Source organism: Hippocampus guttulatus, chromosome 10 (genome assembly GCF_054856545.1).
Source record: "Hippocampus guttulatus isolate MCC_2025c chromosome 10, RoL_Hgut_1.0, whole genome shotgun sequence".
Classification (NCBI taxonomy): Eukaryota; Metazoa; Chordata; class Actinopteri; order Syngnathiformes; family Syngnathidae; genus Hippocampus; species Hippocampus guttulatus.
Window position 1 is genome coordinate 563,883 of NC_141270.1, and position 21,482 is coordinate 585,364.

The 21,482-nt window shown below is 51.3% G+C and overlaps 2 long non-coding RNA genes across 10 annotated transcripts in view; one reads left to right on the plus strand and one right to left on the minus strand.

The window, feature by feature from the left end:
• Positions 1-20,578, plus strand: LOC147198754 (uncharacterized). 6 transcript variants are annotated; one of them, XR_015101996.1, is made up of 12 exons: positions 1-198; positions 264-486; positions 593-632; positions 11,323-11,497; positions 12,511-12,640; positions 12,933-12,975; positions 13,061-13,130; positions 15,028-16,103; positions 18,425-18,547; positions 19,280-19,357; positions 20,108-20,249; positions 20,431-20,578. It is a non-coding gene; the product is annotated as an uncharacterized LOC147198754 (long non-coding RNA). The 6 variants fall into 6 exon arrangements; XR_015101999.1 differs by having other exon boundaries at positions 4-486; positions 15,028-15,258; positions 15,417-16,103; XR_015101998.1 differs by having other exon boundaries at positions 2-486; positions 18,428-18,547.
• LOC147198755 (uncharacterized) overlaps positions 20,080-21,482 on the minus strand; it is a 13,605-nt gene continuing 12,202 nt past the window's right edge. For all 4 annotated transcript variants that reach the window (XR_015101992.1, XR_015101994.1, XR_015101993.1 and 1 more), the window contains 3 exons: positions 20,424-20,583; positions 20,295-20,352; positions 20,080-20,220 (listed from right to left, as the gene is read on the minus strand). This is a non-coding gene — a long non-coding RNA (uncharacterized LOC147198755). The remainder of the gene's footprint in view (positions 20,221-20,294; positions 20,353-20,423; positions 20,584-21,482) is intronic.

Sequence of the window (21,482 nt, forward strand, 5' to 3'; positions counted from 1 at the left end):
ATGCACGCTGAAATGTTCGTTTTTGTTGTTCACAAAGGAGAGGCGAGGTGGGGCCAGGCCGTTTGAAGATTGGAAAACCAATAATGGGATCTTCCAAAAAAAAAAAATGTAGAGGCAGCCAGCGAAGGAATGCCAGAGGCCAGCAGCGGCATGATGGAGCAACTGGAGACGCTTGATGGAGGATTGGCTGACTCCAAAGTAAGCTTGCTGTTGAGTGATCACTTGAAGAGGGCGGCAAACGACTGAACCGGGCTACTCTCCAGGACGGGACTTGGGCAACCCTGCCCCAAACTGCCTGGGATGTTGACTAAAACCAGCTCGGGTTCCTTGAATCCCGTCGCTTGTTTTCTGCTTTTCCTGGGGAAAAAAATGGAAATTGCAGACGTTGGAAAGAGGATCGTGGTCGCACGCAACGTGACGATACCTGGAAAATGCCTCGGGCGATCACATCGCTCCTGTCAGAGAAACGGGACGTGGCCGACGAAGGTGCGTTGCGTCCACACTTGTCCTCTCGTCGACCTTGTACGTGACACATTGGAATAAGCCCTCCTCGCATGTCTCTCTTTTTCTTTTCTTTTTTTAATACTTTTAGCAGCAGTCTTCGAAGACGCCAAGCATCCAGACCGGTTCAGGTAATTGTGGCCGGTCCTCGGGGCGTGTGCGGACAGACACGACCCAACCTACCCATTAATAGTCGTTCACACTATTCCTAAATTGGCTAAGAGGGGATTCCCGCAGTCTCCGACTTGTTCTCCGACGTGTCGAGTTTTACTTGCGGATCGGCGTTTAAAGGATTATCTCGCTTGCATTCCTGCGTAATTAGACACCACGGCCGTCAGTCGAGCAGGAGCCAAAAGCGGATTGGCCGACGTGTCAAACGAGCTGCGTTTCTCGGGGGCGAACGTCCCCGCCGGCCATTGTGCCTTTGAATCGGGAGGAAGCCGCTCGCTCAAGCGGAGGGGAAGCTAAGCTCGTCGCGAGGGGCCGCGGACGTCGACGGCGAGGAGGCTCAAGCCAAGAGGTTGTCGCGCCGCGCGGAAAAGCCAAATGGGGGTTGTCTGATCGGGATCACGTCGTCGGCGTTGATGAATGATAGATGAGAAGAGCATTACCAGCCCACTGCTGCAGCCTCAAACCCCCCCCCCCCCCCAGTCATCTATCTGCTTCGCCCCACGACCCCGTCCGACACGTCAGCCAAACACGACCGGGATTTTCGACGTACAGTAAATATTCTCTAGTACGGACTCGTGTTTGCGCCGTCCAATTTGTCCTGATAACAGAAATTCCTCATTTGGGAAATGAGCATGGCACATGCAAGTATGATGACAAAATGCACGTGTAACAATACAATCAATAAAATACAAAAATATACTGTCCAAAAACTGTTTATGCAATAAAAACGGCAAAACAACAGTAAAATACGCACGGTATTTTACTGTTTATATGTTTGCATTGCTCCCTTGCCAGACGGTGGCTCGTCATCAAGAGTTGAATCGATGCCTTGTTTTTTAAAGTTTCGTCGATTCGCGTCTTTCCGACTCCCAAGTGTCTGCTGGATGTTTTTAACTCATTCAGTACCGGCATATTCTGGACCAAGTCTGAAAAGACGTTTAAAAACGTCTTTGGGAGTGAATGAGTTAACTTTGTGTCCAGCCTCGCTTCAAACGGATGCATTTCGCTCGCTCCGCTCCAGTCGTTACGGTTCTTCTACCTTTCGATGCCATGATCTACACGACGTAAGTGAATCGAGTTCAAATCATTCGCAATGACAGTAAAACGCACGCCGATAAAAAGTCACTTGCACGTCGTCGTTTCGAATCTGACGATCGAAAAACGCGAAGTGGAAACCTGTCTCGGCGTCGTGTCTTTTCCGTCGCATCGGGTGGGCGTCGCGCGTATTCGAGCTCCCGCGGCATTACGCCTCCATCCGGTTACGGCTCGTGGAATTTCCGCTTACCTAAGTTCCGGCAACACGTAATATCGTAGTCGAAATGTTAACGCGTAGCTTTTTATGACGGGTGAAGGATATTCCTTTTCACAGAATTGCGGGGATGGGAATATTTACTGTATTTGAAACTTTTGTGACGCGGTGTGGAATTACTCGGTCGCCACGCAGACACCATTATCCACGCCGGCGACGCCGCTGAAATCCGACGGCTTTTATGAATTCACCGAGTCGACCGCTGTGATTTTTGCGCCGTGACATTTAAAGCGGAGACCGAAACCGTCAACGCTAATGGAAGCTTCAAAAAAAAAAAAAGGCACGCGCAGGCAGGTCGTGTTCCGAGAAAGGAAAACGCTCCGTTATTTCATCATTTCTGCCAGATAAAATGGTCGCACGCTCCAAACCGGCGCGCACCCAAAAGGAAACGAAATGAGAGCTGCTTCTTGGCAAAGGGCACGTTTGCTCCAAATTGTATCGATCGGATATGATCGGTCACCGCGCATGCTTTGTACCGACGTGAAACATCGATTGAGTCATTTTCTGTCCCGGTTGCCCTACGCGCGAATCTGAAGGGCAGATTTGAAAGGCTCACCGTACGTGTCCGCCTCGCACCGGGAGGCTTTGGCCACAAAAGTCCGGCGGCTGCTTTCGCGCCTTCAACCGCTCTCGGTCATTTCACCAAATGCACGACAAAGCCCCAAAAAGTTTGGGTGGCGAGCCAACGGCCTTCGCGTCCTCCGGCGGGCGGCCACGTTTGACATTCTCCTCCGAGGCGGTAATTGCCGCACGGTGGAGAGTGAGCGGCGGCCGGAGAGAAAAGATCAGCGGCGAGATGGCAATGAGTCACGACGACGCCCATTGTTATGTTCGACCCGCAAAAAGGTCGTGAAGATACGCGCGGCGGCATTCAGATCGGCCCGACGAGAGCGCGAATACGCAGGCGGGGGTGGAAATGAAGTGTGCATAAGGGCTTTTTTTTTTTTCGCTCGCTTCGCTTCTCTCTTTCCCCGCCAATCTGGCCGTGAAATCTACTCTTGCCGCCAGTAATTACAAGGAACAACTTCATCCGGCTGCAGCTCAGATAAGGCCGTCCCCGAGATCTTTATCGCCGTCATCGCAGGACAAACGCCTCCTGCCCAATTCGGCCCTAATCTCCTGCGTAAACAATACCGATATTTCACCGCTGCCGAGGAGGGAGAGGGGCGGGAGGAAGGTTTGAGTTGACGACGACGCCGGCAAAGATGGAGCTACAAAGAGATAGCATCGCTCCCCGACGGAGCCCGCATGCGTAATGATGTTCCGCGGGCCGCCCCGCCTCTTCGACGGCGCGCGGGTTATTCTTTTCATCAAAGCCTCATTTTGCTCCGTGCATCGGCCGCATTCGGCGGTCTCTGCGTCTTCGGCGCGAGCCGACTGTGAAATCCAAAGCGAGGCCCGCTTTCACCGACATGCCCGATTTTTTTCGTATTTGGCGCCTTGAAGTTATCGCGTATGTCGTCGGGCTGCGTAGGTGTACGCAGGCCATTTTCAAATGCATCTTTCCGGCGCTCCAGATTGCCATTCCTTGCCATCGGTCAATTGCGAATGAAACGAGGTGAATGAGAATCTTTAAAAAAAAAAACGTCGATCGCAACATGGCTGCTAGCAAGCTGCAATTGCAAACTTCCGCCGAGGCAGATCGTGCGCCACCATTGGTGAAAAGTGACCTGCTTGCTTACGTGATTGTTTTTGGAAACACTTTTTGCGTGAAAGCGGAACTGATAGGATGCCACTTGGGACCGGTCTGCGGGCCCCCGGTCGATCGGGTATTGGGCACCCCTGTTCTACACCGACTTGAGCCTCATTTGCTCCCGAGTCTGATTAGTGGCTAATAGGGGAGCTTCAGTCAAAAGCCGATACCTTAGTGGAAAAACATTCGAGAATATGACAAAAATAGATGGAGAAGGGAAAAAAAAGTCTTTGCGATCAGTAACCTCTCGGCCGTGGCCCGGTGGTCCAGTGGTTAGCGCGTCGACCTCACGGTGCAGAGGTCGTGGTCGATCCCGGCTGCGGCCTTCCTGTGTGGAGTTCGCTTGTTCTCCCCTTGTGTGGATAAAGCGGATCGGAAAACGGATGCATGGATGGAACCTCGCTGCCATTGTTAGCCTTGCAACGCAGTGTCTCAGCATTTACATTTATACACTGTGGACTGCAGTATTTACATTATGCATCGCATTGTAGTCGCACCATGTCTGGGGGGGGGGGGGGGGGGGGGGATCTTCCTCTTTCCTATTCAACTGTGAATCACCCCCCGCGGGGGCCGCAGGCTCCGAACTGGGTTGAGGAGGATGAGACGTGACCGTTGATTTAATCACTTCTACCTCTTCAGCGCAGGTTAGCGCCTTGTCGCCCGGTGTCACCTTAAACGCCGGCCGGCCACTCTGTGCGGAGTGGCTAAACCAGCCTGGACATTTCTGTTGTCATCACAACACAAACGGCAGTGCTGAGGCCATCTGTTTCCAGGGGAAAGTGTCCAATAAGCAGCTTGGCAGCCCTTTGCTCTTTTGATTTGACTCGACTTTCTCCCGCGCGTTGATGACGCCGGCCGTCTTGGCGAGCACAAAAACGAGAAGCCCGGCTATTTTCCCATCCGGAGGGACAATTGAATTTCTTACACACAGAAGTTTTTTTATGGGGTGGGGAGACCGAAATAAATAAGTGAGTGACAATGAACCTCTTGCTGTATTGCCGTTTTTGCATGACTTGGCCACCAGGGGGCGGTACGCCTTTCGAATGGTCCCCCGGTACCACCGTGACCATCGACGCTCTTTGTTAGCCCGTTCATGGCGTTTTTGCATCCTGCGTTAGTATTAAGCTGGTGGAAGGCAAGCTTTTGTGCTTGTTTTAAATACACAAAGGACTTGTTTTTTTATGTTGCCTTTGACAGGAAAAATTCCATTTTCGAGAGTTTTGTTCGCTTCGGCTCTGTCGCTGATCGATTGATGAAGACATCACATGAATGATCCTCAAGTCACTCTTTGAGAAATGCTCACTTGACTACAGTTTGTTCTTTTTTGGGAGGTTCTGAATGTGGAGATGGGATTCGGCCGCTGTTGACTGCAGAGCTGGATCTACTCTGCGAGATCGATGGAAAAACCCTCAACTATTTGCCTTAACACTGGCGTGTCCAAACCTTTTGTTTGAGGGCCGCCGAGAGAAAAAAAATGCAAGGATGAAAGGCCCACTTGAAAGTGCGTCCACTTTTTTGAAACACCCTAAAGTCAGTCAAGAAAGCAGTTCGAGGTTGTTTGTATTGTGGAGTTCATTTCATCTGCTTTCTGTTAAAGGTGTTAAGGAAAAGTGTTGAGGATTTTTTTTGGGGGGGGGTGGCCAACAGCCCTCTGGATCTCGCAGCGTAGATCCGGCTCTGCTTGTTGCAGGCCACCAAAAAATGGATGGCGGGACGCAAATGGCCCCGGGGCCTTAGTTTGGAGACCGGTAGTCGAAACAGAAAGCTGATGAAATGAACTCCACAATCCAAACAATGGGCCTTCTCGACTAACTTTGGCGTGTTTCAACATTTTTAAAGTGGCCCTTTCATCCTTCCATTTTTTTTAAAATATATTTTTTTTACCTCTATGCGGACCTCAAATGAAAAAGTTTGGACACCCCTGGTGTTGATAACGTGAAATTAGATATGAGCCGGAGATGATAAATTCAATTTCCACAAATGGAATGGAGGGAGGGGGGGGGGGGAGGGGGGGCGAGAGAAATATCGGTGACGACGCCACTGTGGTCTTATCTGCAAGGGACGAAAGTGCTGAGTGTGCAACGGGAGAATTGTCTTCGCGTCTGGATTGTGTTCAAAACGAAATGAGACATCAAAGGGGCATTTTCCATTCAAATGGGACATCCCCTTGGATTGGACTCCAAAAAAAAAAAGAGAGAGAGATTACATTCGAGACCGTGTGAAGTTTGATGTAAATAAACAGAGAGAAGCGTGTTTTGCTCGCCGAGTAACGAGTGCGTCACGTGATAAGCGTTTAAGCCCGGTCCGTGTTCTTTGTTGCGTTGAAACATCAAAACAGGCTGACAACATGACCGGCTTACCGGCCGTCCCTCCAGGGATAAATGCTCGCTGCGTCAACAGCGCGGCCGCTCCACGCCTGGTTAGGTACGCTCGCGGCGAGTCTGCCAGCCGCCCTTCGTGGGCGACCGGCTGCGGGTTGCGTGCGGCCGAAAAACGCTGCGACAAGACGTTTTCCCACAAAGGAGCGGCCGACCGGCTCTTTTGTGAATGGCGGAGGGGATGACGAAGGAGTCGCTCTGGCCCGTGATTTCACAGCCGACGCGGTGTCTCGATCGGGTCGGCGACTGAGGCGGACAGACGAGGGCCGCCTGCGTCTCGCGGATGCGTCACGGTTCCGGGACAAAAGCACCTCGGCGCCGTGACTCATGTGCGCTCGGCTCGCTGACTCGGCCTTTCCTGTCCATCCTGCTTCAGACGTGACTCGGTGGGCGCTGAGGCGAGCTGTGATCGGAATGGAGACAAGTCGCGCAAATGGGGGGGAATGCGGGCACGGGGAGGGAGGGAGGGAGGGAGGGCTCGGCTCTCCGCCGTCAGCGCTGTGACAGTGAAGACACGAGGGGCGGCCCACCCGGCGCGCAAACGCTCGCCTCGCCTGGGCCGGTGAGCATCGGTGACGGAAAGTGGCCGTTATCCGGCTCGCGGGGCTCACGTCGACCGACGATCATTGGCGCTCACAATCGCGCCTGGGGGCAATTTCCTGCTGGCCGGTCGCCCGTCGTGCCGCCTGCTGGGAAGTAAAGAAATTACAAAGACTTCATTCCTCGACCCGTCTCGATTTTTTTTGAACTTGATCCCCATCTATTTTATATAATATCTATAAATGTATTTCTTTTTAAGTGGGTGAGTTGACTTTTTGCTTTTGGAGAGGCTTTGTTTGTTTTTTTTGGAATGCGTTCAGCAAGGAAGCCCACAAAATCGTAAGAATGCGAAGGTTTTTTTCTTGGTTTGAAATGGCTTCTGGGAACCAGAATGGCGTGTGGCGTCGCAGCCCAAGGTACCATCTTGGCGGCTTCATTTGCTTTTGGCTGCTGTAAATGCTTGTCGTGGGAGCCCAAAGCTAGTTGCCATGACGACCGTACTTTGTCTTCTAAACGGGAGATGTACAGGTGGAAATGCCCCCACCCCCGCCTCCCAAAAAGTCAACCTCTACTTCACACCGTGCACGGTCGCGACAAGCGTCTTTCAAGTATTTGCCCGACTCTTGACCTTTGCGCCCCAGTCGACCCGCTCCTCAACCTATGACTTTGTCTTCCCGGCTTGCCGCTTTTGTTTTTTCTGCAATATTGGCAAGAGTGAGCCCAAAACGTGCAACTGGTGAGTAGTGGAGCGGATGCAAAAGCTGTCCAAATGTGCAAGGCCAAGACTCGCCTTTGCTCGCTCGCCGTCTGCTCTTGACCGTCCTCGCGCGGCCATTCGCACGGTGCGACGCCGGCGAGTCGAGCCAGATGAAGGCCAAGCTCATTAAAGTCGGCGCATTAAAAGTGCGCCGGGCTCTCATCCGGCACGGAGGAAAGAGACATCAGTGATGATACCTCCCCCCCCCCCCCCCCCACTGCCCGCCCCCCCCCTCGCTTCACTTATCCTCCGCTCCCCTCAGCTTTCTGAGGAAAATTACAACCTGACTGCTCGCTTTAATCCTTCAGCATCTAAGTGAACGTGACAGGCTCTTCTTTGTGTCGTCGCCACCCCCCCCCCCCCGCCCCCTCACTCCCGCCTCGCCCGCGCCGCCCCAACCTCCTCGTGTCGCTTTCTTATCATTCACCCGATGCTTCAAGTTTTACCGTGTGACAGCACAAGTGGGTTTGGAGGACGAGGGAGGGGGGGAGGGGGGGCGGCGGCGTAGGTAAAAACAAATCAGGCTCAAAGCCGAGCTATCAGCCCCCCGTCTCTCCCTTTCCTCGGAAACAAACACGACAACGAGCCCGCCATGAGCAGCGCCGGGCCCCGACGCTGCTCCGCACTCGGCCGCGACAGGCCTTCCAATGATCTCATCCGTGGAGACGGACGGACGCGCGCCGCGCGCGGAGGTGCGAGCGCTAGGACGCTCGCTATCAAAATAAATCCTAAAATCGCCCCGTCAGACTAGTCAGAAGGCATGGATGGCGCTGCGTTGTTTCGGTTTAGAAATCCCTTTGCTAGTCTCGCGGTGGAGAAATTCCCACTCCGCGGCGGCAAAGTTACGAAAGGAAGAAGTAGAAGAACGAAATAGGCAAAGGCAGCCACTCACGCGGCGCAATAACAAAAGAAATGGACGCTAGAAATAGCATGCGGTTGGAGAGCAGCCAAGATGACCATCTTTGGCCACATATCAAAATGGAGACTTCATTTGTTTCATCAAAAGAGCGTAAGCGGCGATGAATGCTTGCCGACATTTGAGGTTTTCCAAAGGTGGCGAAAGCGCGCAAAAAGATCTTTTGCCGGCCGGCGTCGCGTCGCGCCGCGTGTTCGCAGGCGCGATGACGGCGCAGCTGTCATCGCGCCTGCGAACACCTTCGGTTTTCCTCTCTGCCTCGTCGGCTTGCCCCTCTCTCGAAAGACGCCGCGTCGTCACGCCCCCCCCCCACCCCCCCGAGGTAGCGTCCCCCTCTTCTCCCATCGAGCGGCCCACCGACAGCACGACAGAATTGGGGGATTACGCGCAACTCTTGAAAAAGTCAACATTGATCACATAATTTACTCCTCTCTGTCAAGCCACAATGCTATTGATCAAATAATTCCATATGCGGGCCAAATTGCTAAAATGGGGCCGCTGCGCTGGAAGCGCCGGCCCTAATGGCTTTGCCATTGATTGCGGCCGGGCCCGGCGCGCTTCCCCGCGCAAACAAACCCCCGGCGGAGGCGGAAAGGACGCCGCCGTCGAGCGGCGACGGCGGCTCGTGGCTGCGTTTGTGCGCGCGTCTCGCATCTGTGGGATTTTGGCGTGCCGCTTTTTCAGGAATGACCCGAAGGTGAAGCCCCCGGCGCGCCGGTCTCACTTGCTGTTTTGACCGTGCTGTCGGTGGATGGGCAGAGCGAGCCGGATGGCCTCTTTTTCCCTGAACTTGGAAGCATCGGGCCAGCTCCGGAGCTTGCGTTTCTCCGACACCGACGCGGTCCTTTTGGTCAAGGTTCATGCAATTAGAGGGCGCCGGCTCGTATCTGCTACGCTGACCGTCCCCGGACACGTCCGCGGTACAAGCGGGGCTTTGCGCCTCTCTTTGGGGCAGTCCCGCGTTGTCGGAGGAGTTTTTAACCCAGCTTATTGACGATCTTAAGAATTATCCGATTCCGTCGACGAGGCGGGCACCGGCCAGCCGAGGACGATTGGTGGAAGGGCGGGGGTCATAGTTTCCGCGGTCCATCGGTTAGTGTCCCCTGTCGTGCGCTTGGGGCGCTTATACACCGCCTGTATAGTCTGGCTCGAAGACGGCCTTTGCCATGAGTCTATTGACCGGCCAAGCGAGTTCTCGGGCTACGGCCTTGAGCGATGCCGCGTCCCGAACTTCGGCCTTCCTGCCCGGTTACTTTTCGATCTCCGGCCCCGCTGCTCGGAGAGACGACCGTTGACCGCGTTGACTCCCTCGTGTCAAACAATGAAAAAAAAAAAAAAAAAAACCTGAGCCGAAGCGCCGGAGAGATGACGGAAAATCCCCCATCTCCAGATGAACCTCTTGGGACACTTTTTGTCATCTTGAGCTTTCTCGATCGCGATCCCTCGACGCGAGTCGGAGTTGTTTCCCTGCGTTTGCGGCAACGGCGACGAGCTCGCAAAGTCGTGGACGTCCGCTACGGTTGGGAGGGAGATGATGGAGTGTGACAGCAGAGGAGAGAGGGTGAGAGTCCCGCTGGTGGCGAGCCGTCCGAGTGCGACGCCTCCTGTCTCGCCGCAACGGGTCCGCGCCGTGCGTGACAGCGGCTGTCAGCCTCTGTTACGGTCCCCGCGCCACCTCCGCAGTGGCGTGAGGCCCGCGCCAAAGTCACTGCGCCGAGCAGGCCGGCACCGGTACCAAAATACGACTTTCCCAAAAAGGTCTTTCCTTTCATTTATTTCTTAGCGCATCCGATTTTGGAGATCTTTTCATTCTTTTCCTGGAAAAGCTCGCAGCGCACGGACTTGACCGTGCGTTGTAATTTAGAGCTATAGCGTTGCCTGGCATTTTTGGGGTCATGTGTGGAAAATGTGTTTGAAAGAGCCATCAAAAGCAATCACTTAAAAAAATAATAATTTAAATCCCAAAACGGCAAAAAGCGCAGCACGGCAAGGGTTCTCTGCACATGGCGGGTGAAGTCACGAAATCCTGGTCGGGAGCGTCGTCTTTGGGCCGCAGAAAGTGTCGTAACCGTTGCGTTAGCACGTCAAAGGCAGTTTGCATTACATGTTAGCATTAAGCTAGCGGCCTTCCGTTAGGCAAACTTGGTTGAATATTTGGAATTTTTCATTTTCTTTCGGAGGGTTTTTCTATCGCTTGTACAGTAAAACTGGGAGTGACACCCCCCCCCCCCCCCCTCACCAAAAAAACAACCCGGAGAGAGCTGGAAGCAAGAACGACGGCACTCTATAAAAATAGACCGAAATGACGTCATGAAACGGCATGTCAAGATTTCAGCCGCGCGTGGGCCAGGACTGTGCAGCTGCGCACGCCTTGGCCACCAGGGGGCATTATGAGAATTTATCCTTCGTACGCGTAGACGGGAAGAAGACGGTCGAAGTAATATTGGCGAGGTTGTCTTTTGCGCAGACGACTTGTCTTCGGCCCCCGGCCATTGGATAAAATGCGCTTACAAAAACGGGTTGTAGCGCCACCTGTCGATTTCGCTCGCACGAGCCTGCCCACGGATGTATATTTCATGCGCAGAGTGAGTTATTTTGAAACGTAGCTTTTGTGGATAGGGAGGCTGTTGTGTGTTTTGTTTTTAACCGCGGGATAAGATGTTCCGTGGTTTTGTGAGGCCCCAAGCGTGCCGCCCAGTTCAAAGCGACACGACTTAGGCTCTGCCGCTGTTGTTCTGAAAGTCATGCGCCCCCGCGCAAACACCGCGCCGCCGTAATCTTTGAGGCATTAATCTGCCGCGCAAACAGTCCCAACTTTTCCGGAAGGGCTTTCCGTGCCGTTTCTGAGCAGGCTGAAGCGAGCCGCAGAGGATTTGCGTCCATTCGGCCTCAGATTATTCCGTCCGCAGCACAAAGTAAAAAAAAAAAGTACATCTGCAAAATGTTTGCCAGGATTAGAGGACACTTGGAGTTGAGAGGCTCCGCGGTTGTTTTGTTGTTGTTTTCGTGGCCGGCGAATGCAATAACACATCTTATTTGTTTTCACGTTCCGTACAGAAACGGCCGTTCGAGAGACAACACCGAGGTCGGCGTCATCCGTTGAGTTTTGACTCATCTCACGCCAGCCGTTTTCTCTCAAAGTGGGACGACCGCCGCCAGACGTTTTGAATCACTGTGGAGGTGTCGAAGCGACCGAAAGAAAGAGCCTGAACCCTCCTCTTCTTTCTTCACGGTAAAAAAAAAAAAAAAAGTACATTTGACCTTTTTACCATTCTCTTGCGTTAGTTTTCGTCCAAATATAAGAACCTCGATTCCAAGACATCTCCCTCGTTTCGGGGGTGCTGGGTGACCGACATGGTAGCGGACTGGATGTGGAGGTGCCCATCTTGGCCTCCTCGCTAACCTCGCCGCATCCGTATTCATGCGTGTGGAAGCAGCGGCGAGATGTGGAACATCTCTGTGTCTCATTTGCATCTGATAAATTAATAAGGCGGCCCAATCAACTGTACCGTGTGACCGTCTGTGTGTGTGTGTGTGAGTGAGATATGGCCCGAAGCTGGTTAAAATTGCATGACGGTAGGCGGACTTGTATGCAGACGAGAGTTGGGATTGGTCCAGTCAGGTGGGGGTTTTTTTACTTTTTTTTTTTTTTTTTACGTGAGGAGACAACAGTGTGCGCCAAAGAGAGAGAGGAACATCAAGTGCTGCGCATGGGAGGGCCCCCTCCCCCTCCCCCTCCCCCTCCTCCTCCGCCGCCACCGCCCTCCACGCAATAATGAATTTCAAATAAGTTGTTCTCTTCAGGAGTAAGTGGCAGCCACTCCTTAAAGCCGCTTTGTCCAGATAATTGAGTTTCCAAAAGTTTGGAGGACGAGGAACCTCAAGAGAAGCGGAGGACGAGGTGGGGGGGGGGGGGGGGGCAGCGGGCTAGCGGCTTTATTTAGGCCTTGATTGAGCCCGCGTATTCGTTCTTGCGATGCTTCCGTTCACGCCGGAATTGGCGAGCTGCCTTCACGCCGCCCCAGCCCAGCGGACGCGCGCACCCGTCCGGCAGTGCGGGAAAGATGAATGCTTCACCAAGTCTTGCGTCGCCAGCAGCGCGCGGCCGCCATCGGCGAGCGTGCGGCCGCCATCAGCGAGCGCGCGGCGCCAAGGCGACGCGGACTCAATGAGATGCATTAGTGGCGGGATTTGAATTGACAATGTCATTTAGCGCCTCTTGGTCTTTTTCTTCTTCTCCCGAAGGGTCGGCGGGGCCGAGCAGCCGCCGAGGGGTTTCCGTCATGAATATGTTGAGCGCCACAAACATCACACGGACCGCAGCGGGAGACTGAAGCCCCGCCCCCCGTCCCCCGCGCAAAATAAAGCCAACAAGGTGGGTCATTTGTTTTTAAGGCGGTTTTCCGCCAAAGTCCGACTGTTGTTCGCAAGCTTACGTGTTCAAAAGACAAAACCCCTTTGCCCGCGTTTTACCGCAAAACTTTCAAAGTCATTAGCGTTCTTGCGCTAACATTGGACAGGAATAAACAAAACCCCAAAAATGCAGTTTAATACACCCCAGCCATGTTTTTGTAGCATTTACACGGCTTCGTTTTTTTTTTTTTTAATCAAGGCCTTTAGACGCTCTGAAAAGGTATTTTAGTTGAGTTTACTGTTCATGTCTGCAGCCGAACTTCGAGGAGAGCCAGCGGCACGAACGTTTGACTCTGGGTAATTTGACTTCCTGTTTTGACACTTGGCGGAAAACCGCCATGGCTCGACATCCCAAATCAATCAATACATCTCTCATCTCCAGCTCGCGAGCCGAGGTGCAAGTCGCCGCCGTGCAAATGTCATCGTGTGAGCGCATGGGTGTTGTCTGACAGGTGAGGTTGCGACGACACGCCCCTCTGCCGTTTCCACCGACTTCTTGACGGCGCTCGGCCTCGAGGCCCGGATACTCCTTTCCCGGCAAAATTGAGCGACGTGAGCTCAATTGGCCTCCCCGGCCTCTTGTTTAGCGCCTGATTGTGAGTGTGTGAAACCCAAAACCTGGCCATTGTGCACGACGGATTGGCAGCGAGACGCCAGCCGGCTTCCGCGCGGACATGCTCGGAGTCGTCGTCTCTGCGGCCAAATCCTCCCGCTGACGTCGAGCGTACGCACCCGCCTGATGGTCGCGCGCGGTTGAAAGCGCTCACTCTCGGCGCAACTTTGTGTTTGGTGGAGGCGCACGCGCGTCTCCCAATCGGATTTCGATTGACGGGATGCTGAGGAGGCTCGCTGCTCACTGTAATTACACGCACTTGAGAAATGTCATCTCCGTGCGTCGAGGAGGAGGGTGTAATCAACGCTCGCTGCCTCTCTCGCTCGCCATCTCTCACACACGCACAGCTGACATTCTTGCAACGATGACAGCACACCTTTTGGTTGCTTTGGAATCCAATGAAGGGCACGATGAAAATCAGACGGACGTGCCGAGGAAAAGCTTGCCCTAACACCAACCCCAACCGTAATGGTCATCCTTACCTGAACCGACTCGAACCCAATCCTAACCCTTACCCAAACACCACTTACCTTAACCCAGCCATTATCCAAACCCAAGCCTCACCCTTACCCTAACCCCAACCTTTACCCTAACCAACCCTGACCTTTAGCCTAAATAACCCTAATCTCAACCCTTACTCCAACGCTAATCCTAACCCTCACCCTAACCCAGAGGTGGGCAAACTACGGCCCGCGGGCCAAATCCGGCCCGCCGAAGGTCGGTACGCAATTAAGGTTCGATGTTAACAACTGCATTCATTTCATTTGGACAGTTACTTGAAGTTGCAGAGCGTAGGGAGGAAGGGGGGAGACGATACGGAAGTAGTGAAGTCTGAAAAACGTGCCAAAAATGCAAAATACTGCTTTTTAAATAAAGAAATCCAATTAGTATTATGTCGAATTTAGTTCACCCTTTTGATCCGGCCCTCCATAATATTTTCTGGTTGTCATGTGGCCCTATGCAAAAACTAATTGGCCACCCCTGCCCTAACCCAAAGCAACTCTGACCCTAACTCAACCCAACCCTAACCTTCATCCTAACCTTAAGCCCGAGTCCTAACCGCAACCCTAATCAATTACGGTCCTATTTTGATTTAATTTTTCTCACAATGTACGGCATCGACACGAGGCAGTCGTCGTGTCTGGACGTGTGAACCTCTGCTGTCAGACAGCCAACAGCTAGCAAACCCAAACCACTCACGCAGCCCGTGCGCGCGCACGCGCACAAATAGCTGCGAGTGTGAAGAGCGCACGCACAAAGTGCGAGCAACAGCCATGCTCGGGAATAACATTACATCCCCGCAGGCAAAATGTTAAGCGCAAGTGGAAGTGACAGAAGGAGAAGTGATTGACGGACTTGACCTTTTCGCAGAATCCTACCGTAAATTTCATCCGCAATTTCCGTACTCGATCGGCTGCGCCGCAACGTGGGCATAAGAAAGCGAAGGCCACGACACGCGCGCGGATTGCCGTTTGAGTGACATTTGGCCCTTCAAAGTGCAGCGAGCAAGCCGTCTCCAGCTCCCATTTCCGATATGTTTTGTTTTAGCACATCGTCGCTGTCGGGTGGAAACGTTGTATATCCAAATATGGTCAATCGCCCCCCCCCCCCCCCCCAGCGAGTTGAAACGATCGAGGGGGTTTTGCACATTATTAACCAATTGAAAGTGTCAATGGAAATCGCTGGCAATCTCCTCCTGCTTATGTTGATTTCTTTCCTCGTGTGTCTTTTCATAGTGCTCCGCATCTTGACCGATAAGCATTCGGGAGGAAGGCGGTTCGTCAAACAAAGACTCGAGCGCAGGCGACGACCTTTGGGATCGTTTGAGAAAAATGGCCGTTGCTGTTTTCTGACACCCAAGCAGGGCAACGCCAAAAGGGGGTGCGCCTGCACGGGTCTCGAAGGCATGGGGGTCTCTCTTACCGTGCAACATGGGGGGCGTCGGCGAGTCGTCTCCACGGAAAAGAGTGAGACGGAGTGTGTGTGTCTTGTGTGTCGAGATGCATCAGAGCGCAGGCCACACATTCCCCAGGCAGCCTGACCACGTAGTGCTTTTCGATGTTTTAATCTAGGACGCGTGTGTGTGTGTGTGTGTGTGTGTGATGGCATCCAACTGTGACTAAAGGTGAATAAAGGAAATCCACGAACACTTGAGCAACCAGCTGTATGCCATTGCATCCTCCAAAGCATCTGCAAGGGAAGTTTGCCATCCATCCAGCCGCACCAATGCAGACTGTCCAACAGCGCCGACAACTCCGCTGAACAAAACAGCGCTGTGAAAAATGCTCCCCATGACAGGCACGCAAAACACAAGCGCCTCGGGGCTGTCCGGCGGCCAAATTCCTCCCAGTCAAAATGGGGGCGGCACACGCGTACCACCGAGAAGGAAGAAGAATCTTCCCCTTCGACGAATGTCGTGGCCAAAACGCTGAAAATACCATACCAAAGACAACAAACCCCATGTGACAAAAACAACAAAAAGCAGAGCTCTTGAAGAGCTCCTGCCGACACCTTGGATGTTTTTTTGTTGTTGTTTTTTGAACATATTGACAAGCACGGGCATTGTTAGGCCACGGAAACATCAAAGCCAATCCAAATTTGACGCAAAAGGGCAGGCTTTGCATCAAACAAGTCCCTTCATCTGCGAAAGGATGTCTTCAAATAAGAGAAGCAGCCACTTTGTGTAATTGCTTATTATAAGCGGAGCGGGGGCCTCACTTCTGGAAGGATCACGCCGATAAGATGCTTGCACACTGCTTCAAGGACGTCGGGAGCGGCCGCCACGACGGTCTCAGAAGAAGTCGACGGAACGGTAATTGGTTCGAGATCAACGGAGCTGCAATTAATTTACTTTGAGAGCCGGGCAAGGCGGGAGGGGGTGGGGGGGGTGGAGTAATCACAAAAGCAATAAGGCCGAGGAAATGTGATGCAACGCCGCCACGGCGGCATGTCGGCGCATCTCGCCGCCATCCCGTTGCCGCGGAATTGAAAAAGCACAACAGCGCCGCTTGTGTCCCTCGACTTAATAGTTGGACCGGAGCGCCGTTTAATGCAGAAGGAGGCCCTGGCTTTTAAAAACCATTTAAAAAGAAGGCATGCAAATCTCAGTGGTGCGCAAAATGAAAACACTTCCGACAACAGGGCCCTGCGGGACGCCCGGGTGGCACTCGGGAATGCGCGGACGGCGGGGTGCTGTATAATGACCGCGGCCACCGGACGGCGAGGGACACGCTTGTTATGCTAAAAGGCGAGAGCCGCCGCTTCGGGCCAGCGGGAGGGCAGGCGCTGGCAGAAACACGGGGAGGGGACGCAACACCGGACCTTAATAAGCTCGTGCAAATGGCCGCCGTTAAAGGCGCCGACGAGAATCAAGACAAAGGCCTCCGCCGCTGAGTTTTGGGATCTTTTTTTTTTTTGAAAGTCGCTTCACTCAGTTGGATTTAGACCCGAGTGAATGTCATGTAAAAATGCCACACGAAAGCCGCGCGGTGTGTCAGTGGCGGGTCAACGGGATGCGGCGCCGTCGTGTCGAGAACGGCTTCGCTTCCGTGAACTTTGCAGCGCTCATCTAAGGTGTCATGTTGCCAATGACGATAACGAGCGGGCGTGTTGGCGGAGAGCGCTCCGACGCGAGACGCGGCCTTTGTCTTGCACGCCTCGCATTGTTTGGCGAGGTCGTCGGAGGCGCGGCCTTTGAGGAGGGAGCCGCACATTTACCATTAGCTGACAAGTCGCCGCTGGAAAAGGATACACTTAGCCCATTAAAGATCGGCCCGTTTTTCTTTCCCCTCCCCGTTTCTCCGCCGTGACATTTGAGAGTCTCCGCCAAAGTCGAGTATCCAGCCCCCCCCCCCCCCCCCCTTCACACGGCCTCCACTTAGGCCAGGTAGGGAGAGCTCCGCCGCCATCGCCGCATTACAAATGGACTTCATTCACCGCGGTGAAGTGTACGACGCCGATAAATGCGCTTGCTTGAATGTCAGCAAATGTCAGCGCAGAAGCCATTTGCCGCCACTTGAACGGCCTCTCCCCGGCCACACGCTGATTGCAGGAAGGAGGAGGCGGAGTTTGCGACGCACCTGTATAGAACTAAGGCTAAGGCCGGCTCATTTCCGCATGCTTGAGCAATCGAGCCACCTGAGACCTTTTGGCAAAAAAACAGCGGTTGCCAACGACGACATAATCCTGCCTTTTCTCCTTCCCCGCTCAGGAAGGAAGGAGGAGTATGCCATCCGATATTTACGGCCACAATGGCCTGTCACGCAAACATTCTGATGTTAGAACTTTCCGGACGTTAGCGCCTCGCGAACACAAAAGTGGGCTTGCCCGACGTTCATTCCAAAGAGAGGGAGCGGCCTTGGGAAAAGGCTCCCTCACCTCTGACCTTAGTTCTCGGGACCTGGAGTAGTGTCCGGTCTGCAGACCTGAGGCAGCGAATTTGAAAAAGAACCCTGAAATGAAGGGATGCCAGAGGAGGAGAGATTTGCTCCATCTTACTAGTGATGGGATTTTCCGTGATCCGGTTCATTTGGATCGGCTCAGTGAAAAGAGTCGGCTCTTTTTGGCTCTCAAACGGCTCTTTTAACTTTAGCGTTTCTTTGAAATATTTTGGACAACTTGGTGAACAATATTGCATCCTGCTGACTGAAAATAGCAACAATTATCAAGCAAAGAAATGGCTTTTTACTTATTTTATTGAACATTAAAAAGGCTCCAAACAATAAACAAGCAACAAAATTAAACTTCAACCAACAACAATCAAACTTGCTGCATCATACGAAAAATAGTGAGTATTAACTGCAACAGCAGCAGTGAACAAAACATAAAAAACATCCTTGCTTTATTTTGAATTTGCAGTCAACAAAACGAAATACTTCAACTTGGAACACTTCAATTTGTCCAGTCTTTTAGAACACCATCTTTGACGGGACAGATGTTGCTACAATGCACAATCTACTCTCCATTACTTTGATCAAACGGGGGTAGACGGAAGCTCGGTATTTCCACCATCTCGGTGGATCAGCTGCCCTTGAAATCTGTGCTTCTTCAAGATGCCCTAATTTAGTGTTTTGTGTTTCTGCACGCTTGGCTAATACTGTAAATTAAATTCAGCCTTTGTGGTTTCCCGGACAGTAGGGGGCGATATGAACTAAAGACATCCGATTCACCAAGAAGAAGATGAAGTACAAGCACAAGAACGGTACCACATCCGGTTCAATGAGCAAGTTTTTCCGCTGTCCACAAGCCCTGTTCTCAGTGAGTAATTTTAACATTTTAAACGGACTTCGCAGTTTATCTCTGAGTGCATAGATGTCGACAGTTGAGGAGAGTTATTACGACACGTTGCTCCTTGATTTTGTTGTTGTGACTCCACGTAAAAAAACAACGTCAGCAAAACAAAGGGGGCAGTGAGCGAGCACGCCGCCAAGTAGACTTCAGCTGTCAATCAAAAATCAATCGCGAACAGCGTTTGACTTGAATAGTGTTCTGTATGTTTTCCACACCAAAGCTGCTATCAGCAGTGGAAGTGTGATGGCTTCACATCGCGGCTTCAAAACTATTCCCACAAATGCACCCGTGACTTTGTTCATTTGTTTTTCGAAAGGAGGTTGCTCATTGCACTTTAGGTGTGGGGAGAGGGCCGCATCAGACAGATGCATAGCGAGTGCCGGCACGTTTGAAATGGACGGCTTGAAAGACAAAGTTGAAACTGCTTCTAGCCGACGTGTGCACATTTTGAGCATGACGTCTCTGATCCACTGGTGAAAGGACACATGTGTTGTGTTTATTATTTTACTTTATGTTAACTGTTTTGTTAAGCGCTTTGTTACAGCTGCCGCTGTTGTGAAAGCGCTATATAAATCTGCATGTATTGTATTGTTAAAGTCTGCCACTTTTTGAATAATGGCTCAAATTAAAAAGAAACAACTTTTTTATGGACTGCAGCGTGTGACTTTCCACTTTTGTTTTGTTTTTCTGCCTGACCAGATGAGTCAGATTACTGGGCCAAAGGCGCAGCTGCCAGACTCCGAGGACATGCGGAAGGGACGCCAACCTGAACCTACAGTAAGGCGTTTTTAGCTGGAAAAAAACCGACCATGTATAGTAAGGCGTTTTTAGCCCAAAAAATCGACCATTATATAGTAAGGCGTTTTTAGCTGGAAAAAAAAAACGACCATGTATAGTAAGGCGTTTTTAGCCCAAAAAATCGACCATTATATAGTAAGGCGTTTTTAGCTGGAAAAAAAAAACGACCATGTATAGTAAGGTGTTTTTAGACGAAAAAAAACGACCATGTATAGTAAGGCGTTTTTAGACGAAAAAAACGACCATGTATAATAGTAAGGCGTTTTTAGCTGGAAAAAAACCGACCAAGTATAGTAAGGCGTTTTTAGTCGAAAAAAACGACCATGTATAGTAAGGCGTTTTTAGACGAAAAAAACGACCATGTATAATAGTAAGGCGTTTTTAGCTGGAAAAAAACCGACCAAGTATAGTAAGGCGTTTTTAGTCGAAAAAAATGACCATGTATAGTAAGGCATTTTTAGCCGAAAAAATCGACCGTGTATATATAGTGAGGCGTTTTTAGCCGAAAAAAACTCCCATGTGGAGTAAGGCGTTTTTAGCCGAAAAAAAACAACCATGCATAGTTAGGCGTTTTTAGACGAAAAAAATGACCATGTATAGTAAGGCGTTTTTAGCCCGAAATAAACGACAGTATAGTAAGGCGTTTTTAGCCGAAAAACACGACCATGTACAGGATAGTAATGCGTTTTTAAACAAAAAAATTGTAATCAAGCTTTATTTATTTTGCAGAATAGACAATCACAAAAGCAGAGGAAAAAAGGTGCAAGTTGGATGGCAGTCTGCTTGTTGCTGGGCGGCGAAGTGGTCAGCTCTTGGGAAGAACGTGGGACAGGTGTGTTGGCCTGAGAGGAAAGGCCACCGTGAGTTACACGTAAGTCAATTTCTTGTGCAGGAAAAGATGTGTTGGGCAACTTACCAAGGAGATCGACTGTTGGGTCTTTCGAGAGCAGGAAGCCGATCATGTTTACTGCTGCCTGGGGTAGAAAAAAAACTAGTCAAAAAAGTAGTCATGATGGTGCATTGAACGAGTGTAAATGTCTCCTACTTTTCAGGCTCGCCCAAAGTTTGACTTCAGCACCTTGCGAATAACAGGAAGAAGAGAAAAAAGTGTTGCCTGCAGGTCTGTGCTCGTAGGTGGACTCTGGCGGTGAGCAGGTGACTCCCTCTTGTGGCACGGAGGACCCAAGAACAATCTTCCTTCAACTCTGAAAAATGAAATGAGGCTTGTTGTGTTGGGTCTGTCTCAGTGACAGACTGAGGCTGCTGTCTTCTGTGATCAAAACAACGTTGTCTTGTCGGCGGACATTCCACAAATTGCACCCTATTAAAATTATTCATTCCGTGTCTTTTGTGCATTTTTTCTGATCAAACCTCCTTGCGGACCGGTTCCGGCCGTATGTTATACACCCCTGATGAAGGGGTGAAGTAAGGCGTTTTTAGCCGAAATAAACGACCATGTATAGAAAAGCGTTTTTAGCTGAAAAAAAGGACCATGTATAGTAAGGCGTTTTTAGCCCGAAAAAAATGACCATGTATAGTAAGGCGTTTTTAGCCCGAAAAAAACGACTAGTATAGTAAGGCGTTTTTAGCCTGAAAAAAACGACAGTATAATAAGGCGTTTTTAGCCGAAAAAACGACATAGTATAGTAAGGCGTTTTTAGCCCGAAAAAAACAACCATGTATAGTAAGGCGTTTTTAGCTCGAAAAAAACGACCATGTATAGTAAGGCGTTTTAGCCCGAAAAAAACGACATAGTATAGTAAGGCGTTTTTAGCCCGAAAAAAACAACCATGTATAGTAAGGCGTTTTAGCCCGAAAAAAAACGACCATGTATAGTAAGGCGTTTTTAGCCGAAAAAAACGACCATGTATAGTAAGGCGTTTTTAGCCCGAAAAAAACGACATAGTATAGTAAGGCGTTATTAGCCGAAAAAACGACATAGTATATAAGGCGTTTTTAGCCCGAAAAAAACGACATAGTATATAGTAAGGCGTTTTTAGCCGAAAAAAACGACATAGTATAGTAAGGCATTTTTAGCCCGAAAAAAACAACATAGTATAGTAAGGCGTTTTTAGCCCGAAAAAAACGACAGTGTAGTAAGGCG